The following is a 19,832-nucleotide window of genomic DNA, read 5'->3' on the forward strand; positions in this document are numbered from 1 at the left end:
CAGCCCTGAGTGCTCACTGGAAGGCAGATCCTGAAGCTGTGCAACAGCACAGTGTTTTGTGTTGTGTAGGCTCCTGTGATGTAAGTCATGGGCCCCGTTTATTTCCTTGACGTCTGATGGGAGGGCGCCACCACCGAGAAGGCCCTCTGCCTGGTTCCCTGTAACCTCGCTTCTCGCAGGGAGGGAACCGCCAGAAGGCCCTCAGGAGATGGACTCAGGTGTTCCGGCTGGAGACGCTCCTTCAGGTCTGCTGGGCCATTTAGGGCTTTCAAGGTCAGCACCAACACTTTGAATTGTGCTCGGAAACGTCCTGTGAGCCAATGTAGGTCTTTCAGGACCGGTGTTACATGGTCTCCACTCCCAATCACCAGTCTGGCTGCCGCATTCTGGATTAGTTGCAGTATCGGGGTCACCTTCAAAGGTAGCCCCACATAGAGCACATTGTGGTAGTTATGACCTTTAATGACCTATAAGGCTTAAGCCCAGGCTGTACGGAGAACTGTATTCGCCCATACGAACCTGCCCTGGCTCTGAGATGTTTGGGGGTTCCCTTCTCTCGGTCCTGCCAACCTCACAGGGTCGCTTGGTTGGGGGTGCAAGACGGGGCCTTCTCTGTGGTGGCTCCTCCGAAACAACTTTGGAACTCCCTGCCGAGAGAAACCAGGCCAGCTCCCTCCTGGCTTTCCTCCCTCTGGCAAGCGAAGGTGCCATTTTGAAAGGAAAGGGCTTTCAATAGTGCTGCCATGCTTCTATTACATGCATTTTAATAGATACTGTTTTAATTTTATTAGGGTTTAATGAATGACGGCCTTTTATAGGTTTGTAGCGTTTCTGCATTTTTATCTGTGGCTGTTTTAGACTCCGTGATCTGGGGGCTGGAGGGGGAAAGCAGGATGTAAATAAAATGATGATGATGGTATTCATGTAATTAAAATAGTAAAAATAAAAATATTCCATGATGGTCAGTGAATGAGGGCACCTATTCTGAAGCCCATTGGAAGTTCAGGTGAGGTTCAGGTGATTTTCTGAGCCAATTTCTCTGTGTTTCGTGCAGGAAGAGGGAGAGAGGGCCTTTGAGTGTGTACAGAGTGCATTGGCTATGCCTCTCAAAGGAAAATGAATGCTGCTTTTAAAATCCCATTTTTCTAGGGAAACTCTCTTCTAAGACAGTGTTGATCTTAACAGCTGAATTTTTTTGAAGATCGTGCATTTTTGGATGTACACACACACACACACACACACACACACACAGACCGACTCAATTTGGAAGCAATTTTAGGAATCCCCCCACCTCTGAGCATACCCAGAGTGCCGCCTCCCCTCCCCCGCAACCGCCCAATAATTCGCAACTCCGTGAATTCAGGGTAGCCAGGTCACAGGTATCCCTGAAGGAGCATCTCCAGCCCGGACACCGGGGTCCATCTCCCGAGGGCCTTCTGGGGGTTCCCTCCCTGCGAGAAGCAAGGTTACAGAGAACCAGGCGTAGGGCCTTCTCGGTGGTGGCACCCTCCTGTCAGATGTCAAGGAAATAAACAACTACCTTGACTTTTAGAAGACATCTGAAAGCAGCCCTGTATTGGTTTTAAATGTTTGACGTTTTATTCTGTTTTTAATCTGTTGGGAGCCGCCCAGAGTGGCTGGGGAAACCCGGCCAAATGGGTGGGGTATAAATAAACAATGATTATTATTTATTATTTTGCCCCTTTCTCTCTTTCCACCCCCGCCCCCCAAGACACAACTTCCAATTGAGCGATTTTAAACCCTTGGCAAGGAGTTTGCGCAGAGAGATTTCTTGGGACGGGGACGTTTTCTCGCCTTCGGGAGCGTCTGCCTTGCTGGCAAAGCCACAGCATCCAGGCCCAAAAATAGCCCTGGCACACTCGGTGCCACTCCTAGCCAGGACGACGCACTGACCTGCTTGATTTGAGTCCAGGCCCTTGATGGCAAATTCTCTCTCTCTCTCTCTCCAGCTGTCTCTCAGCACCTTGGGACTTTCCCTCGCTCTCGTCTGGGCTCAGCCACCTCCTCCCTTGATGCCTCTTTTAGAAACCTAGGTCATGATTTTGCATTTCTTCTTCTTCCTGGCTTCCCCGACCTTCTGGTCTCCAAGTTCGTTCGCTTGTTTACTCTCAGGGAAAAACAACAACCCAGAGACACGCATCCCCTCCAATGTTTCTCCTGTGAAAATAGTGACGTCCTATTCCATCCCCTCCAACGTTTCTCCCCTGAAAATTTTGTTGTTGTTTAGTTGTTTAGTTGTGTCCGACTCTTCGTGACCCCCTGGACCAGAGCATGCCAGACCCTCCTGTCTTCCACTGCCTCCCACAGTTTGGTCAAACTCATGTTGGCCACTTTGAGAACACTGTCCAACCATCTCATCCTCTGCCGTCCCCTTCTCCTCGTGCCCTCCATCTTTCCCAGCATCAGGGTCTTTTCCAGGGAGTCTTCTCTTCTCATGAGGTGGCCAAAGTCTTGGAGCCTCAGCTTCAGGATCTGTCCTTCCAGTGAGCATTCAGGGCTGATTTCCTTAAGAATGGAGAGGTTTGATCTTCTTGCAGTCCATGGGACTCTCAAGAGTCTCCTCCAGCACCAGAATTCAAAAGCATCCATTCTTCATGGATCACTGCCTTGCCATGGTGAAGGGGCTTGAATAACTCAGAGAAGCTATGAGCTACACCATGCAGGGCTACCCAAGACGGACAGGTTATAGTGGAGAATTTTGACCAAACGTGATCTACCTGGAGCAGGAACTGGCAAGCCACTCCAGTATCCCTGCCAAGAAAACTCCATGGACAAAGACAACAGGCATATAAAAGTTATGACGCTGGAAGATGAGCCCCTCAGGTCGGAAGGCATCCAACATGCTACTGAGGAAGAGCGGAGGACAAGTACAAGTAGATTCAGAGCTGATGAAGCGGCTGGGCCAAAGCCGAAAGGACGCTCAGTTGCGGATATGCCTGGAAGCGAAAGGAAAGTCCGATGCTGTAAAAGAAAAAAGAAAAAAGCTACCAACATGAGTTTGACCAAACTGTGGGAGGCAGTGGAAGACAGGAGGGCCTGGCGTGCTCTGGTCCAGGGGGCCACGAAGAGGCGGACACGACTAAACAACAACAACATAACCAGAGTTCATTGAACAACAGGAAATGGATGCGAATATTCGTTTCCTCCTTTCCCCCCTCGCTTTGCCCAATTTTGCTCTGTTTCCGCTCTCCATCCGCCCTAAAGGTAAAGGGACCCCTGACCATTAGGTCCAGTTGTGGCCGACTCTGGGGTTGCGGCACTCATCTCGCTTTATTGGCCGAGGGAGCCAGCGTACAGCTTCCGGGTCATGTGGCCAGCAGGACTAAGCCGCTTCTGGCGAACCAGAGCAGCGCACGGAAACGCCGTTTACCTTCCCGCCGGAGCGGTACCTATTTATCTACTTGCACCTTGATGTGCTTTCGAACTGCTAGGTTGGCAGGAGCAGGGACCGAGCAACGGGAGCTCACCCCGTCATTGCGGGGATTTGAACCGCCAACCTTCTGATCGGCAAGTCCTAGGCTCTGTGGTTTAACCCACAGCGCCACCCGCATCCCCTCCATCCTCCCTAGTAAGGGGTATTTAAGGTCAAGAGCAGGGCAGGCTGCTTTGATGATCCTACCCCTCCCTTTCCTTTCCTAGTGAAAGTTGCGTCCAGGGCATCTGGTCAGCAGACGGGAAGTCAGAACGAACGCAGTCCAAGCGGGAAGGAGCGAGGGAGGGAGAGCGAAGCGAGGAGGAAGGGTATTTCCAAAGAAAGGGCCCAGTGTTTTCTTTGAACAATGCTCAGTAACTAGACTGGGGGAGGCTGGGGGAAAAAAAGTTGTGCAATCTTATCTCTGCCCTTCTCCTTTCTGCGCACACTCCTTCCCTCTCCACGCTTTGCAATCCCGCCCTGTAACTCCCGGGCCAAGTCAAGGATGCAATTATTTTTTATTTTCCTTTCGGCATGTGATGCTCTCCGAACAAATTGGGGCGGCGAGGGGGAAGGGCCGAGGCAGCTCAAGAGGAAGAGGGGGGAAACGCGCCTTCAAAATCCAGAGGGGGTCTCTCCAGGTCATCCAGCCTGACCCTCTTCAGGGGGGCAGAGAATCTGGAAATTAGGGAGGGGGCGCGGGTGACGCTGTGGGTTAAACTCCAGAGCCTAGGACTTGCCAATCAGAAGGTCGGCGGTTCGAATCCCCGTGACGGGGTGAGCTCCCGTTGCTCGGTCCCTGCTCCTGCCAACCTAGCAGTTCGAAAGCACGTCAAAGTGCAAGTAGATCAATAGGTACCGATCCGGCGGGGAGGTAAACGGCGTTTCCGCGTGCTGCTCTGGTTCGCCAGAAGCGGCTTAGTCCTGCTGGCCACATGACCCGGAAGCTGTACGCCGGCTCCCTCGGCCAGTAAAGCGAGATGAGCGCTGCAACCCCAGAGTTGGTCACGACTGGACCTAATGGTCAGGGGTCAGCGGTGGAGATCTCACTGTGCCATTGCACAACGGCTCTTGCTGATGTTTCCCCAAAATCTAGCCCCCCCCGTAACTTAAGACCCAGTTTTCTGCTGTAGTTTTGTCAGCGGGAATACCAGAAGCTGCCTTTTGTACCGTGTCAGGTTGTCGGTTCCATCAAGTTCAGTCCTGTCTGCACGGTTTGGCAGCAGCTGTCCTGGGCTTCAGGCAAGGAATTTCTCCCAGGATGCTGTTGGAGGCTGAAGCCTGAACGTCCTGCATGCAGAACACGTGCTGTTCCGTTAGGCTAGGATCCTTCCACTACAGATAAAGTAAGATTAATAATAACAATAATTAAGAAGATGAATAATTTATTATTTACACCCCGCCCATCTGGCTGGGTTTCCCCAGCCACTCTGGGCGGCTCCCGACAGAATATTAAAAACACGACGAAACATCCAACATTAAAAACTTCCCTAAACAGGGCTGCCTTCAGATGTCTTCTAAAAGTCAGTTGTTTATTTCTTTGACGTCTGATGGGTGGGCACCACCACCAAGAAGGCCCTCTGCCTGGTTCCCTGCAACCTCGCTTCTCGCAGGGAGGGAATCACCAGAAGGCCCTCGGAGCTGGACCTCAGTGTCCAGGCTGGACGATGGGGGTGGAGATGCTCCTTCAGGGATACAGGGATGAGGCAGTGCAGGTGGAACGCAAGTATCCTGGCTAGTATAGCCTTATCTTCCTCTTTTCTAATCTGCTTTTAAAGCTTTCAGAATCAGTGGCCGTTACTTCTCTCCTGAGGGAGGGAGTTCCGCAGTTTAACCATGAAGAAATCTGTCGCGACTCTTCTGAAATACTGAGCAGAAAAAAAGATGATTCAGAGCAGGGCCCTGAAAGGAATGTGTTGAGGAGCTTTTAGGAACAGGGGAAGGGCTGTAGCTCAGTGGTCGGGCAACTGCCTCCTGTGTCAAAGGTTGCAGGTTCAAATCCCGGCGCCTCCATTTGCAGTAACCGAGACAGTTGCCCTTAGCGTACGGAATAAGCGGCGCCCAACTTCTGAACTTTGCTTAGAGTAGACTTCTTGCCATCAAACGCGGAGAGAGCTTCTTGTAGGTAAGAAAACAATGAAGTTGCTTATGTGATAGAAAAGGTTTCTCATTGCTGTTTTTTTAAATAACTTTTATTCAAAATTAAAACAAAACATATTATCCAGAAACATATCATCCTTATTTCCCCCCATTTTTCCTCCCTCCCCCCACAGAACCCGCCCCCCCCCCCCGCCGAGTTCCCTCAGTTCCAGTCTTTGATTTCTCTAAAAATGCTGTTGTATAAATCCTCAAACTATTTAGCTGATTATTATCAATAAAAGGTTTGTGAATGTTTATTCCAAACCAGCCAAGGAGTCCAGTTCGCATTGTTGTGTCTTCAAATACTTTGTAAAGGGTTCCCATTCATCTTTAAAGTCACAGTTATCCTTGTTCCGTAGCTTGTATGTCAGTTTTGCCAGTTCTGCATAGTCCATCAATTTTTCTTGCCATGATTCTTTAGTTGGGGTTTCTTCAGTCTTCCATCCTTGTGCTATTAAAACTCTCGCGGCCGTTGTCGCATACATGAAGATGTTTTTCAGCTTTTTTGGCGGATCTTTCCCTACAATCCCTAATAAAAATGCTTCAGGTTTTTAAACAAATGTTAAATGGGACATTTTCTTCAATTCGTTGTAAATCATTTCCCAATTTTTTTTAATTACCTTACCATCCCACCACATACGAAAAAATGTCCCCTCCTTTTCCTTACACTTCCAACATATATTTGAACTAGTTTTGTACATTTTCCCTAACTGCACTGGTGTCGTGTACCATCTGTACAAGGTTTCTTGTTGTAGCCTTAACTTTCTCGTCTTGTGGGAGGGAGTTCCGTAGACCGACAGCATGAAGGAGTCGTTTCTCTCATCCGACACTCAGAGGGAGAAAAAGCTTTTCCTCTATCCTCTTTTTTCCGTGCCACAGAGGATTATACAAACATCTATCCTGCCGCCACTCGCTCGCCTCTTTCTCGTAAGTCCCAAATGCCTCTGATCGCCAAAGAATTGATGCTTTTGAATTCTGGTGCTGGAGGAGACTCTTGAGAGTCCCATGGACTGCAAGAAGATCCAACCTCTCCATTCTGAAGGAAATCAGCCCTGAGTGCTCACTGGAAGGACAGATCCTGAAGCTGAGGCTCCAAGACTTTGGACACATCATGAGAAGAGAAGACTCCCTGGAAAAGACCCTGATGCTGGGAAAGATGGAGGGCGCAAGGAGAAGGGGACGACAGAGGATGAGATGGTTGGATAGTTCTCGAAGCTACCAGCGTGAGTTGGACCAAACTGCAGGAGGCAGTGGAAGACAGGAGTGCTTAATTGTCCAGTAGCACCTTAGAGACCAACTAAGTTCATTCTTGGTATAAGCTTTCGTTGTATCTGAAGAAGTGTGCATGCACACGCTTATACCAAGAACAAACTTAGTTGGTCTCTAAGGTGCTACTGGACAATTTATTTATTTTTTAATATATTTTGAAAATTATTATTAATTTTAAAGGAGAAGAGAAGGGGCTTCAGAGAGTGGTTTTCTGGAAATACCTCCCTCTTTCCGTTAAACTTTTTTTGCGGCCACATTTCACAGCGAGTAGAGATGCTCCGCAGTTTGCTAAACTGCTCCGTGAAGCTCCTCTCTGCTATCTCTTAAGCAGAATCCTTGCCTCCCATTCTGCTTGCTCGCTCACCTGCCCCCCTGTTTGTTGTTGGCCACGCAGGAGTTGACGTGGCCCCCTACTGGCCGAAAAGCTGAACTTCAGCGTGACGACAGACTTACGTTTCAATGTATATAGGAAGAAAGTATGGAGACACTAAAGTCCCGAGAATAGTTGGTTAAAATGAATGGGGAAAGCTAGATACTTGTTCGTGTGTGTGTGTGTGTGTGTGTGTGTGTGTGTGTGTGTGTTAAATCATTGGTGGCTAGTCCAATGGGGCAAATGGGGCACTGCCCCACGAACCTCAGTTGTGTTTTGTAGGTCAAAACCAGGAATTGGGGTCCGGAAAGTGGTAGCCAGCTCAGTGCGGCCAGGATTGCTGTTACGCGCTCAGACTATTTTAGAGTCATAGAATTGTAGAGTTGGCAGGGACCCTGAGGATCATCTAGTCCAACCCCCTGAAATGTAGCTGACCTGTACGGAGATCGAACCTGCAACCATGGCATTATCAGCACCAAGCTTTAGCCAACTGGCCGGCAAGCTACCTGGTTGCTGAATTCTGCACCAAATGCAGCTGATAACATTGCAACCAGGGTCTTTTTTTCAGCCGGAACTCAGTTCCGGCACCTCTCAGGTTGCCGTTCTAAGAGAACGAGGGAGGCGTTTGTGGTGAGTCCCGGAACCTCTTTTTCTGGAAAAAAAATAGCACTGACAATAACATTCCTGGGGGGATTCGCCACTAGAGAAATTCATGGAGGAGAAAAAGGCTATTGAAAGCCACTTGCCCCAGGGACTCTGTTCTCTCCCAGTGCTTTTGCGTTGCGGTTGCTGCAAATTGCAGGAGACGGTTTGCTTCAGCCGAGGTGTGCTGGTCCCGAGGGTTAACCGTGTGGTGAGGTCTGAGTCCAGTCTGAGGTCAAGGGTGTGGTATGGAGGCTGTCCGTCAAAGCTGAAGGAGGGTCCAAGTCGGGTGAGGTCAGGAACTCTGGCAGAAGAGCAGGACAGGGTTCAGGCAGGAACAGGCTACCAACAATGTTGCTCCCGCAACCTGGGACTGGGCTGGCTGGCTTTTATCTGCCCTGAGGCATAGGGCAGCCCCGGTCCACAGGTGACTCGCCTCTCCTGGCCTGGAGGCGAGCACTCCTCCTGTGGGAACTTAGTTCCCTCCGCCTCTCTGCCCTGAGCCTCTGCAGCTCAGGAGAGGCTGGAGGGTTACCGGATCCAGAGGCAACCTCAGCTTCCTCTGACGGGGCTGAGAGTGGAGCACTTGCAGGCGATGGGTCCTCCATCACCTCAGGAGCCAGAGCAGACTCACCTGAGGACCCAGCACAGGTGAGGACCCTTCAGGCTCAAGCCCCAGCCCCGGCTCAGCTGGTTCTGGAGGCGGGGACTCCTATGCAGGCTGGGATTCCTCAGGTTCAGCCTCCGAGTCCGAATCCCAGTCCATCACATGAGGTGCCCTCAAAGGAAGTCGGGGCAAGACGAGGGACTTGAGCGTGCAGGCCGAAAGAAATCGAAATATCCATCTGTCTCGAGACGGTCTAATCTCTTTAGCAGGTCTGGGTTCTTATTTTTGAAAGGGAGTGAGGAGACAAAGAGAGAGCTCTGACCTCATGGCTATAGATAGCCAACGTGTCGAAAGAGCTTTGCAGAAGTCCAGCTCCCTCCCTTTCCACCCGGATGCTTATGGGATGGAGTCACTGGACTGTGAGTGACGGCACAGGGCACCCACTCATGGGACGCAGTGTCAGAAACCCGGAATGGGAGGCGTTAGACGAATAGGAGAGGAATGGAAGGGTTTGGAGGCAGCTGTGCCAAACGATGGCCACAAGAGTTGCCTGCGTGGGGGTTGTTAACGGAAAAATCTGAGGGCTCCCTTGGACAAAAAAACAAATACACCAACCAGGATTACTTGGAGCAAAACAGCACCCTGTAGGCTTGGCCTTTATTGATCTGTTGCAACAGGGTGCTCCCCTCACCTGCAGGAGAGAGGAGGGACCTAGAAAAATGGTGTGCAAGGTCTTATAAAGACTTTTGAAATTGCCACCCTGTAGATCAAGACCACCCCCAGAAACATCATACATCCATCACAGAAGGGGTGTAACCTAAGACCACCCCTCAGATACATCACACCGACATCACAGAAAAGGCGGTCTAAAACAGAAAATTTGAATTATGTTTTTCTCTTGTCCTTGTTTATCTCCTGTCTGGCAGGTTACTTGATTGGATTTCCTGGTTAGCGTGGCCAGTCTTTTGTAGTGATAAATACTTAGTTCCTGGGCCAGGTCACAGGCTCACACCCTATTCAAACACAGACATACCCTTAAGACAGGATTTGTGAAGGAAAAGACAATGGGGAGGCTTTTCCAGTTTGACCTTGCAGAGAAAACATTTGCTCAGTTTAGGAATCAAATGGAGAGGTTGGATCTTCTTGCAGTCCATGGGACTCTCAAAAGTCTCCTCCAGCACCAGAATTCAAAAGCATCCATTCTTCGGCGATCAGCCTTCTTTGTGGTCCAGCTCTCACTTCCATACACCACTACTGGGAAAACCAGAGCTTTAACTATATGGACCTTTGTTGGCAAGGTGATGTCTCTGCTTTTTAAGATGCTGTCTAGGTTTGTCATTGCTTTTCTCCCAAGAAGCAGGCGTCTTTTAATTTCGGGACTGCTATCACCATCTGCAGTGATCATGGAGCCCAAGAAAGTAATGGAGGCAGTGAGAGATTTTACTTTCTTGGGAAGGACTAGACCATGTGAAAAATGAACGGAATATTTCAGCTGCAGTTCATGCATTTTCAGCTTTGTATTCTTGTTATTAAAAAAAGCACCTAGGCATTCCGTTGTTGCACCCGTAACTTAGGTTCAAGGTGCCATTTAGTTCCTAGTTTTCATATCTCAGTTTCTAAGACTATCTTGGCCTCTTTCCCCCAATTGCAACAGCCCCCAGCTGCATCTCAACCCTGAGTCTCTCCTCCTTTCCCTTCTCTCTCTCTTTCTCTCCTTCCTTGCCCCCCTCCGCTGCCAATTTCCTTAGCTCCCTCTCATGCCGTGGGGGCAGGCGGACGTGCACTTTTCAACTCCCGGAGACCTTTGCGGGGGGCCTTGGTGATCCCGTAGCGCCGTTCCAGCCAAACTCCATCGCTTCCTTGGCAGAAAAGGACGGCAGGCTATTTTTAAATCCAGGAGCAAGAGAGAGAGGCGTTCCTCTTCTCCAAGCCTGGGGTGTTTTCTGCTTTTTGGAAACCGCCTTCTTGGGGGTCCCAGCTGGAGGGGGGCCATTGGGTGACAGATGGACCCTCCGCGGGTGAGTAGGGCCGCAGAGGAGGGTGGGGAGATTTCAGCCAGGACACAGAGATTCCCTGCCCAGAACAAGGAAGTTGTGTTTCCTGATAGATTCCGCCCCCTCTCTGATTTGCTGGCCTGCCTGTGACTCTGATGTTGCGCCTTTCATGAAAAGCCGACAATTTTCCCTTTGCAATCTCTTCTGAGATGTTTTCCTTCCGACTTTGACTGCCCCACCCCTCCTCAACCCCTAGGAAAAGTTTGCAAACTGCAACTTTAGGGAAGAAATTCCCAATATTTTAAAACTCGTCGTGCGCCCCATAGGCTGAACTTCGGCACCTGTCTCTAGCGCCGCGACGGTGGTCCTTTTTGAGCACGTGCAGAGTGATTTTTCCTTTCTGCCAAGTCACACAGACGGTTTCAACGCTTGTAGGCAGTGATATCTGATCCTGGCTGTCTCTGTGTGTATCATCCGGCATGTGTCTTTGTGTGGCTGGGTCTGGGAGATACTCAATTTTGCATTTTAAACAGGAAGACAGTGGCACCTTGGTTCTCAAACTTAATCCGTTCCGCAAGTCTGTTCCAAAACCAAAGCGTTCTAAAACCAAGGCGCGCTGCTTTCCCATAGAAAGTCATGCAAAGCGGATTAATCCATTCCAGGCTTTTAAAAACAACCCCTAAAACAGCAGTTTGACATGAACAGCTTCTGGCACAATGGAACACTGTGACGGAAACCAGCGCGCACGGAAATGCCATTTACCTTCCCGCCGGAGCGGTACCTATTTATCTACTTGCACTTTGACGTGTTTTCAAACTGCTAGGTTGGCAGGAGCAGGGACGGAGCAATGGGAGCTCACCCCGTCGCTGGAATCGAACCGCCGACCTTCCGATCGGCAAGCCCAAGAGGCTCAGTGGTTTAGACGCGCCACCCACATCCCTCCTAGCAGTTCGAAAGCACACCAGTGCAAGTAGATAAATAGGTACCGCTGTGGTGGGAAGGTAAACGGCATTTCCGTGCGCTCTGGTTTCCATCATGCACCAGAAGCGGTTTAGTCCTGCTGGCCACACGACCCGGAAAGCTGTCTGCGGACAAACGCCGGATCCCTCGGCCTGAAGGAGAGATGAGCGCCGCAACCCCATAGTCACCTTTGACTGGACTCAACCGTCCAGCGGTCCTTTACCTTTTAAATACCCGGCTATAGAAGCTGTGCGATATTGCTGAGGTGTGGCTGGGCGTGGGCAGAAGAAAAGAAGAGGAAAGCAAGCCTTTTCAACCACCAGCGATGTCTCCTCCAGAAAGTTTACCGTATTTTTTCCTATATAAGACTCACTTTTTCCCTCCTAAAAAGTAAGGGGAAATGTGTGTGCGTCTTATGGAGCGAATGCAGGCTGCGCAGCTATCCCAGAAGCCAAAAGAGCAAGAGGGATTGCTGCTTTCACTGCGCAGCGATCCCTCTTGCTGTTCTGGCTTCTGGGATTCAGAATATTTTTTTTCTTGTTTTCCTCCTCCAAAAGCTAGGTGCGTCTTGTGGTCTGGTGCGTCTTATAGAGCGAAAAATACGGTAGTTTTAAAAATCCACCCGGGCGGAAATTTTACCCCTGAAAAGGAGGACGTGTCCGGGAAAAAGAGAACACATGGCAACCCTTGGCTGGGATTTAGAGGCCTCCAAACTGTGTGCAGCAAAGTGAGGGGCCGACGGCAGCCGCCATCGTGGCCCCTGACCTTTGGCATGCTGGTTTATGGGCGTCAGACATATGTGTGGGGTTTTTTGGGGGGTATCCCAGTTTGGAGGAGGCTGCTGCCCACCCGCAAGCCGTTGCGGGGGCTGTTCGGCGTTCCCTGATTGCCTCCGGGGCATCCGGCCCGGGTCTCTCGAAAGCGGATTAGCCCGACGGCGGCATCTTTCTGGCGGGGCTAATCTGGCGGGAGGGAAAGTTGTCGGAGTGGCTGATCGGATTTCAAGCCCTGTCCTCGTTCATTGCTGATCTCTACCCCCCCCTTCACCCAACTCCCGTCGCCTAATCCCTGGGCTGAACCCAGATTGGCACAGACCGGAGAGAGCTTTTAAAAGCTTTCCACCGTCCTGGGAGGCTGGGCTGCGGAGGTTTATGGCAAGACATAACAGATTGAGGTTGAATCCTGACAAGACAGAAGTACTGTTTTGGGGGGACAGGGGGCGGGCAGGTGTGGAAGACTCCCTGGTCCTGAATGGGGTCACTGTGCCCCTGAAGGACCAGGTGCGCAGCCTGGGAGTCATTCTGGACTCACAACTGTCCATGGAGGCGCAGGACAATTTTGTGTCCAGGGCAGCTCCATCTGAGACCATATGGGACTCACAGCTGTCCATGGCGCAGGTCAGTTCTGTGTCCAGGGCAGCCGTCTCCCAGCTCCACCTGGTACACAGGATGAGACCCTCTCTGCCCGCAGACTGTCTGGCCAGAGTGGTGCATGCTCTGGTTATCTCTCGCTTGGACTACTGCAATGCGCTCTATGTGGGGCTACCTTTGAAGGTGACCCGGAAGCTACAACTAATCCAGAACGCGGCAGCTAGACTGGGGACTGGGAGCAGCCGCCGAGACCATATAACACCGGTCTTGAAAGACCTACATTGGCTCCCAGTAAGTTTCCGAGCACAATTCGAAGTGTTGGTGCTGACCTTTAAAGCCCTAAACGGCCTCGGTCCAGTATACCTGAAGGAGCGTCTCCACCTCCATTGTTCTGCCCGGACACTGAGGTCCAGCTGCGAGGGCCTTCTGGCAGTTCCCTCACTCCGAGAAGCCAAGTTACAGGGAACCAGGCAGAGGGCCTTCTCGGTGGTGGCGCCCTCCCTGTGGAATGCCCTCCCACCAGATGTCAAAGAGAACAACAACTACCAAACCTTTAGAAGACATCTGAAGGCAGCCCTGTTTAGGGAAGCTTTTAACATTTAGTAGGTTATAGTATTTTAGTGTTTTGTTGGAAGCCGCCCAGAGTGGCTGGGGGGACCCAGCCAGATGGGCGGGGTATAAATAATAAATTATTATTATTATTATTATTATTATTATTATTATTATTATTATACTCCCCACCTTTCTCTTCGAGGAAAACAAAAGCCCGGAACAGATTGGCACCTTCACCCCAAAGCGCTGGGCTCCTGTCTCTCAGTCTGTCCAACACTCAGGTATGCTTGGACTTGTTCGGTTGTATCTTGGCTCTCAAATGCCTTGGCTCCCGAACAAATCAGCTCCCGAGCCATCAAAAGTGAGGATTCTGATTTCCAAATGATTTTCGGAAGCCGAACGTCTGACGGTGCTTCTGCGACTTCTGATTGGCTGCAGGAGCCAGCCGGAAGCCGCGCTTTGGTTTCCGAACATTTTGGAAGTCGAACGGACTCTGTTATACTTGCATGGTACGACTGTAGCTCCACAGTGTTGTTGGTACTACAGTTCCCAACACCACCCCCTGACTAATAATCATAATCATTTTATTATTTATATGACATCCGTCTGACTAGGATGTTTCAGCCAATCTGGGCAGGTTTCCAGCGAAATAGAAAAACACCGTAAAACATCAAACATTTTTTTAAAAAACCCACTTCCCTAGAAAGGGCTACCTTCAGATGTCTTCTAAAAGTCCGTTTAACAATTGCAGACCCTCCAAGTGTCCCTATTTTCCAGGGACAGTCCTGGATTACAGAAGCCGTCCCGGTTTCTGATTTGATACCAGAATGTCCCGCTTTTCCTTAGGACGTCCCTACTTTCACGGGAGAAATGTTGGAGGGGATGGAATAGGACGTCCATATTTTAATGGGAGAATCGCTGGAGGGGATGGAATAGGACGTCCCTATTTTCATGGGAAAACGAAACGAAAAGAGCCGCAAATACAAAAACGCAAAATAAAAAGCAAAAACAGACAGACCTCAGCGTAACGCTCAAATCGGAAGTGTGGCTCTCAAAATGGAGCATGTTCGGCTTCCGGAAAAAGTTCACAAACCAGAACGCTTCCTTCCGGGTTTGCAGCGTTTGGGTTCCACGTTGTTTGAGTACCAAAGGCGTTTGAGAACCAAGGGACCGCTGTAAGGGTTAGTAACTTCCCCTCCAGCTAGCGAAATCCTGTGTCCCTTGCCACGGTTTGTGCTTTTGCGGCGTTCTTGTTTAGCTTACTTATAAATACTCCCCCTTATCTCGGCGCCTTTCTTGGGCTAGGAATGCAAGGCCGCTGGGTTTTCCAACGCAGGAAGGGGGTGCAGAACAGAGCCCAGGGCGCTTTGATGGTGTGTGGCGGTTTGGTGGCGGAGTGTGTGTGTGTGTGTGTGTGTGGACCTCCGTCGGGAGATTATCAAAGGCACAGATGTACACGTCGGCTAATGAATTACTCCCAGCGGAGACCTCACCTGGCTTGACCTCCGCTTCGACTGCGCCCCGGCGAGGGAGAGCTGTCCTCTTGTGACCTTGCCTCCGGGAACTGCAGCTTTTGTTGCATGACATCGCGGCCTCTTATCTCCCCAAACCGCCCCCCCTCCCAACCTTGAGCGAAGGGGGGGGGGCAAGCAGGAAACACGCAAATCGTAAACCGGGTACGTCGGCGACGTCTTGCGCAAATTAATATTCTTATCTCTGTTGGTTGTTTTATTTTACTGCCCCGAAGCGCCAATGCGCAGCTTCGTTTGGAAAACTCGCCATTATCGGGAAACCCAGTGGCATCTAATAAAATGCAACAGAAGTTCGTGCAGTTGTTTATGGGATGGTTGCATCGCCAGTCTTTTTATGCACTGGAAGTGTTGGGCTGGCTTTGAAAGAGGATTTGGGCAGATTCACGGAGGGAAAGGAATCTCAGTTGCTGGGAACCGAAGGAAGGGAGAGGGTGAGGCCACACCTGGAATACCGTGCCCAGTTCTGGGTTCGAATCCTGATTGTGGGTTCGAGGGGCTTCTTGGTTGACCACTGCAAGAACAGGAGGCTGGGATAGGTGGGCCACAGGACTGCCCCTGAGGACGCGGGTGGCGCTGTGGTCTAAACCACGGAGCCTCTTGGGTTTGCCGATCGGAAGGTCGGCGGTTCGAATCCCCGCGACGGAGTGAGCTCCCGTTGCTCTGTCCCAGCTCCTGCCAGCCTAGCAGTTCGAAAGCACGCCAGTACAAGTAGATAAATAGGTACCACTGTGGCAGGATGGTAAACGGCGTTTCCATGCTCTCTGGTTTCCGTCATGCGTCAGAAGCAACTTAGTCCTGCTGGCCACACGACCTGGAAAGCTGTCTGCGGACAAACGCTGGCTCCCTTGGCCTGAAAGCGAGATGAGCGCTGCAACCCCCTAATCGCCTTTGATTGGACTTAACCGCCCAGGGGTCCTGTACCTTTTTTTACCTTACTCTGGATGAATTGACTTTTCTCAACATGTGGGTCCCCAGACGTTGTTGAACTACAACTTCCATCCCCCCTAGCTAGCAAGGCCAGAGGTCAGGGATGATGGGAGTTGTAGTCCGACAACATCTGGGGACCCACAGGTGGAGAACCGCTGCTTTAAAGGTTTTGTCTACCAGGGGTGCTCCTCACGTCCTCCGTCCTCACGGCCCTCCCATAAGCTCACAAGGTACTGTAGTTAAGCGTGCCTAAAGCGGCATATATTAAAGGAAACTTTGTACCCAAACGCGGGATGTTGGTGGGGGAAATAGCTTTGCAAAAAATGCAGCTGTCGGGCAAAATTGCACAATCAGCGAACAGGTGTCGATAAACCTGTGCTGAGGTGCTGATGTATTTGCACGGGGACCTGATTAAAAAACAACAATGACGAATAAATTTGCAAACTGAAACGTGGGAGGCGGAATTTAAGATGGGGGGGGAAACGAAACGAGCCACTGAAATGGACAGGTTTTGCCCCTCCGTGACTGCTAGGGGGCTTGTGTCGGGCAAGGCGAAGACATTGTGAAAGGGTTGAAGGATAGACGTTCCCAATTAGCAGGGCAGCTGCACGGTTTCATATTACCTGCCCTGGGAAAAAACAGCCTGGCAGCCCCTTTAGATGAGGAAAAGCCGTTTCCGTGGCGGGGACCACACTTAACCCTTTGCCAGAACTTCGAATTCCTTGTTCCATTTCTTCCAAATGCCTCCCTTCCCTCCCTCAGCCTGTTCGGTTATCCTGATTGGGAATTAATTCAGCATTGAGAAACCCGAGGCCTCGGCGGGGTGTGTGTGTGTGTGAATGTGGCCCTCCGCGCCTTTCTGACCGGCCCTCGGGACTCTCCTACGGCCACCACACTCCTTGCCAGCTCTGCTTCACATTTCTGGCTGGGATGCCTCCTCTGATCATAGAATCATGGAATTCTAAAGCTAGAAGGGGCCTTGTGGGGTCATCCAGTCCAACCCCGCACAACGCAGGACCGTGCTGCTCTCGAACCTGCAACCTTGGTGTTCATCAGCACCACACTCCAGCCAACAGAGCTACCCGGGCCCACAAAATCTCGCCGCCTGAGTGTGGGGATAGAAAAAATTGTGTGCATGTGTATTTGTGTAGAAACTAGCTTACTGCGCATGGGGGAAATTTGCATCCGTTTCTGCGCCCACTTACGCCTTCTGGACCCACCCGCCCACCGAGGCCATGTGGCCACTGGAAGGTTTTGCAAGAGGGTCTTCGGCCCCTGGGCTGATTAAACTTCCCCAGCTTGGTTAGATAGAGAGCAGAAAAAGGGAAATTATTGGGGGGGGGGTGAGAGAGATGGAATCTGTAGTTACAGTGGTACCTTGGTTCTTGAACGGCTTGACTCCCGAGCAAATTGATTCCCAAACACCGCAGACCCAGAAGTGAGTGTTCCGGTTTGCGAACGTTTTTTGTAAGCCGAACGTCCGACGTGGCTTCCGGTTGAGCGCCGCTTGCCTTGATTTCCGAACGGTTTTGGGAGTCGAGCGGGCTCCCGGAACGGATTAAGTTCGAGAACCAAGGTACCGCTGCAAAAGGTAAAGGTAAAGGGACCCCTGATCATTAGGTCCAGTCGTGGCCGACTCTGGGGTTGCGGCGCTTATCTCGCTTTACTGGCCGAGGGAGCCGGCGTACAGCTTCCGGGTCATCTGGCCAGCAGGACTGAGCCGCTTCTGGCGAACCAGAGCAACACACAGAAACGCCGTTTACCTTCCCGCCGGAGCGGTACCTATTTATCTTCTTGCACTTTGACGTGCTTTCGAACTGCTAGGTGGGCAGGAGCAATGGGAGCTCACCCCGTCATTGCGGGGATTCGAACCGCCGACCTTCCGATCGGCAAGCCCTAGGCTCTGTGGTTTAGGCCACAGCGCCACCCGCGTCCCAGGTACAGCTGTAGTGATGTGCAATTCTGCAAATCCTGGGAGGTCCAGCAATTTGGGCTGCTTCCTCTCTCGCCAGTGCCTCGGAGCGGATCGCTGCGTTTCCACCAGCCCTGCCAAAACCTCCTCCGCCGCGGCAGGTCGGGAGAGCCGCAGGCCGTGGTGTACGAGTGGAAACTGGGGCTCCGTTGGCTGCCCAAATCTGCCGCCTGAAGCCGCAGGCTTAGGGTGTGGCACGTAGGATGAAAGGGGGGGGGAGAGAAACGACATTTCCAGTCAACCCGCGCGGAGCCAAATTTTCTTGGCACGGCAGCAGGGCGGGGCGTTTGGCTGCTTGGTTTCTGACCAAAATGCACAATTACTCGTAAGGGGAAGCAGATTTCAAATTGTAGCTGGAAGCTCTTCTGAAGCGGCTGCTTGTTTCGTCCCGTCCCGTCCCGTCCATATCCTGTCTCCTCCTCCTTCCCACGAGCTCAAGGTCCCTCCCGCTCCCCGTTTTCTTTCCACAGCGGCCCTGCCGGGTAGGCCCGGCAGAAAGCCGGCAGTTGCTCTTAACTCGCCGGCTGCAGCGGATGAACAGAAACACTGGCCTCCATTTTTATAGGGTCGCTGTGACCTGTCTAACTTGCAGAGCCAGTCTCTTGCAAATAATGTTCCCCCAGCTGAGAAGACGGGGATGAAAATTCCTTAGCTATAAGCTATGAGTGTGGGACGCGGGTGGCGCTGTGGGTTAAGCCACAGAGCCTAGGACTTGCCGATCGGAAGGTCGGCGGTTCGAATCCCCGCAATGACGGGGTGAGCTCCCGTTGCTCGGTCCCTGCTCCTGCCAACCTAGCAGTTTGAAAGCACCTCAAAGTGCAAGTAGATAAATAGGTACCGCTCCGGCGGGAAGGTAAACGGCGTTTCCGTGCACTGCTCTGGTTCGCCAGAAGCGGCTTAGTCCTGCTGGCCACATGACCCGGAAGCTGTACGCCAGCTCCCTCGGCAACCCCAGAATCGGCCACGACTGGACCTAATGGTCAGGGGTCCCTTTACCTTTACTTAGCTATAAGCTATGAGTGTGGGAGGGGTATTCTGGATCTTGTCCCCCTCCCCACCAGTTTCTGTTGTTCCACTCACCCCTCTTTCAACACAGCAAGGGCAGATCCGTAATGAAACACACGGATTTGCTGCTGCTCCTGCTAAGAGTTTGGTTCAGATTCTGTGTCCAGACTAAACCAGGGGTATACACAGTTGGACTCTCAGCCCCCATAAGTTCCAACAGCCCAGATCATGGCCAGGGAGGTTGGGAGTTCGAATTCAGCTACATCTGGAGGACCATGGGTTTGCTATCACTGGTACCATTTCCATGCTGCATGTGTGAGAGAGGGGAATGGATCAAATTGATGCTTCCAGGTGCCATAAGAAAGCTGCAGAGATAGCGCAGGATAGTGCGCACCCAGGAAATGATCTCTTTCAGCTTCTGCCTTCTGGAAGAAGGTACAGGGATATAAAGACCAGGACTAGCCGCCTGAGAAACCGTTTCTATCCAAATGCGATTTGGGTTTTAAACTCAGTGTAAGGGATGCGGGTGGCGCTGTGGGTTAAACCATAGAACCTAGGACTTGCTGATCGGAAGGTCAGTGATTCGAATCCCTGCGACGGGGTGAGCTCCCGTTGCTCGGTCCCTGCTCCTGCCAACCTAGCAGTTCGAAAGCACCTCAAAGTGCAATTAGATAAATAGGTACCGCTCCGGCAGGAAGGTAAACGGCATTTCCATGCGCTGCTCTGGTTCGCCAGAAGCGGCTCAGTCCTGCTGGCCACATGACCCGGAAGCTGTATGCCGGCTCCCTCGGCCAGTAAAGCGAGATGAGCGCCGCAACCCCAGAGTCGGCCACGACTGGACCTAATGGTCAGGGGTGCCTTTACCTTTAAGGTAGTCTCTATGGGAGTATATTGTATTTAATTATGGGGTATCAGAGTTTTTAGGGGGCTAACCATTCTGGGATCACTGGGATAGCAGGCTTGTTGGTTTCTGATTGTCTGATTTTTTTCAATTTCATTGTTCTGTATGGGACAATGACGATAAAGATTATCGTATCGTATACAGAAGAGGCAATCCTTT

At 51.4% G+C, this 19,832-nt stretch overlaps 2 protein-coding genes across 2 annotated transcripts in view; both read left to right on the top strand.

The window, feature by feature from the left end:
- Positions 1-19,832, top strand: part of RNF126 (ring finger protein 126) — a 767,042-nt gene that overhangs the window by 613,494 nt on the left and 133,716 nt on the right. The gene's annotated exons all lie outside the window — the stretch shown is intronic.
- The window catches only part of NFIC (nuclear factor I C), a gene marked incomplete at its 3' end in the record, with an annotated part of 80,658 nt that overhangs the window by 4,237 nt on the left and 56,589 nt on the right, over positions 1-19,832 (top strand). The gene's annotated exons all lie outside the window — the stretch shown is intronic.

The sequence above is a fragment of the Podarcis filfolensis genome (genome assembly GCF_964270895.1).
Source record: "Podarcis filfolensis genome assembly, chromosome: 18".
Lineage (NCBI taxonomy): Eukaryota > Metazoa > Chordata > Lepidosauria > Squamata > Lacertidae > Podarcis > Podarcis filfolensis.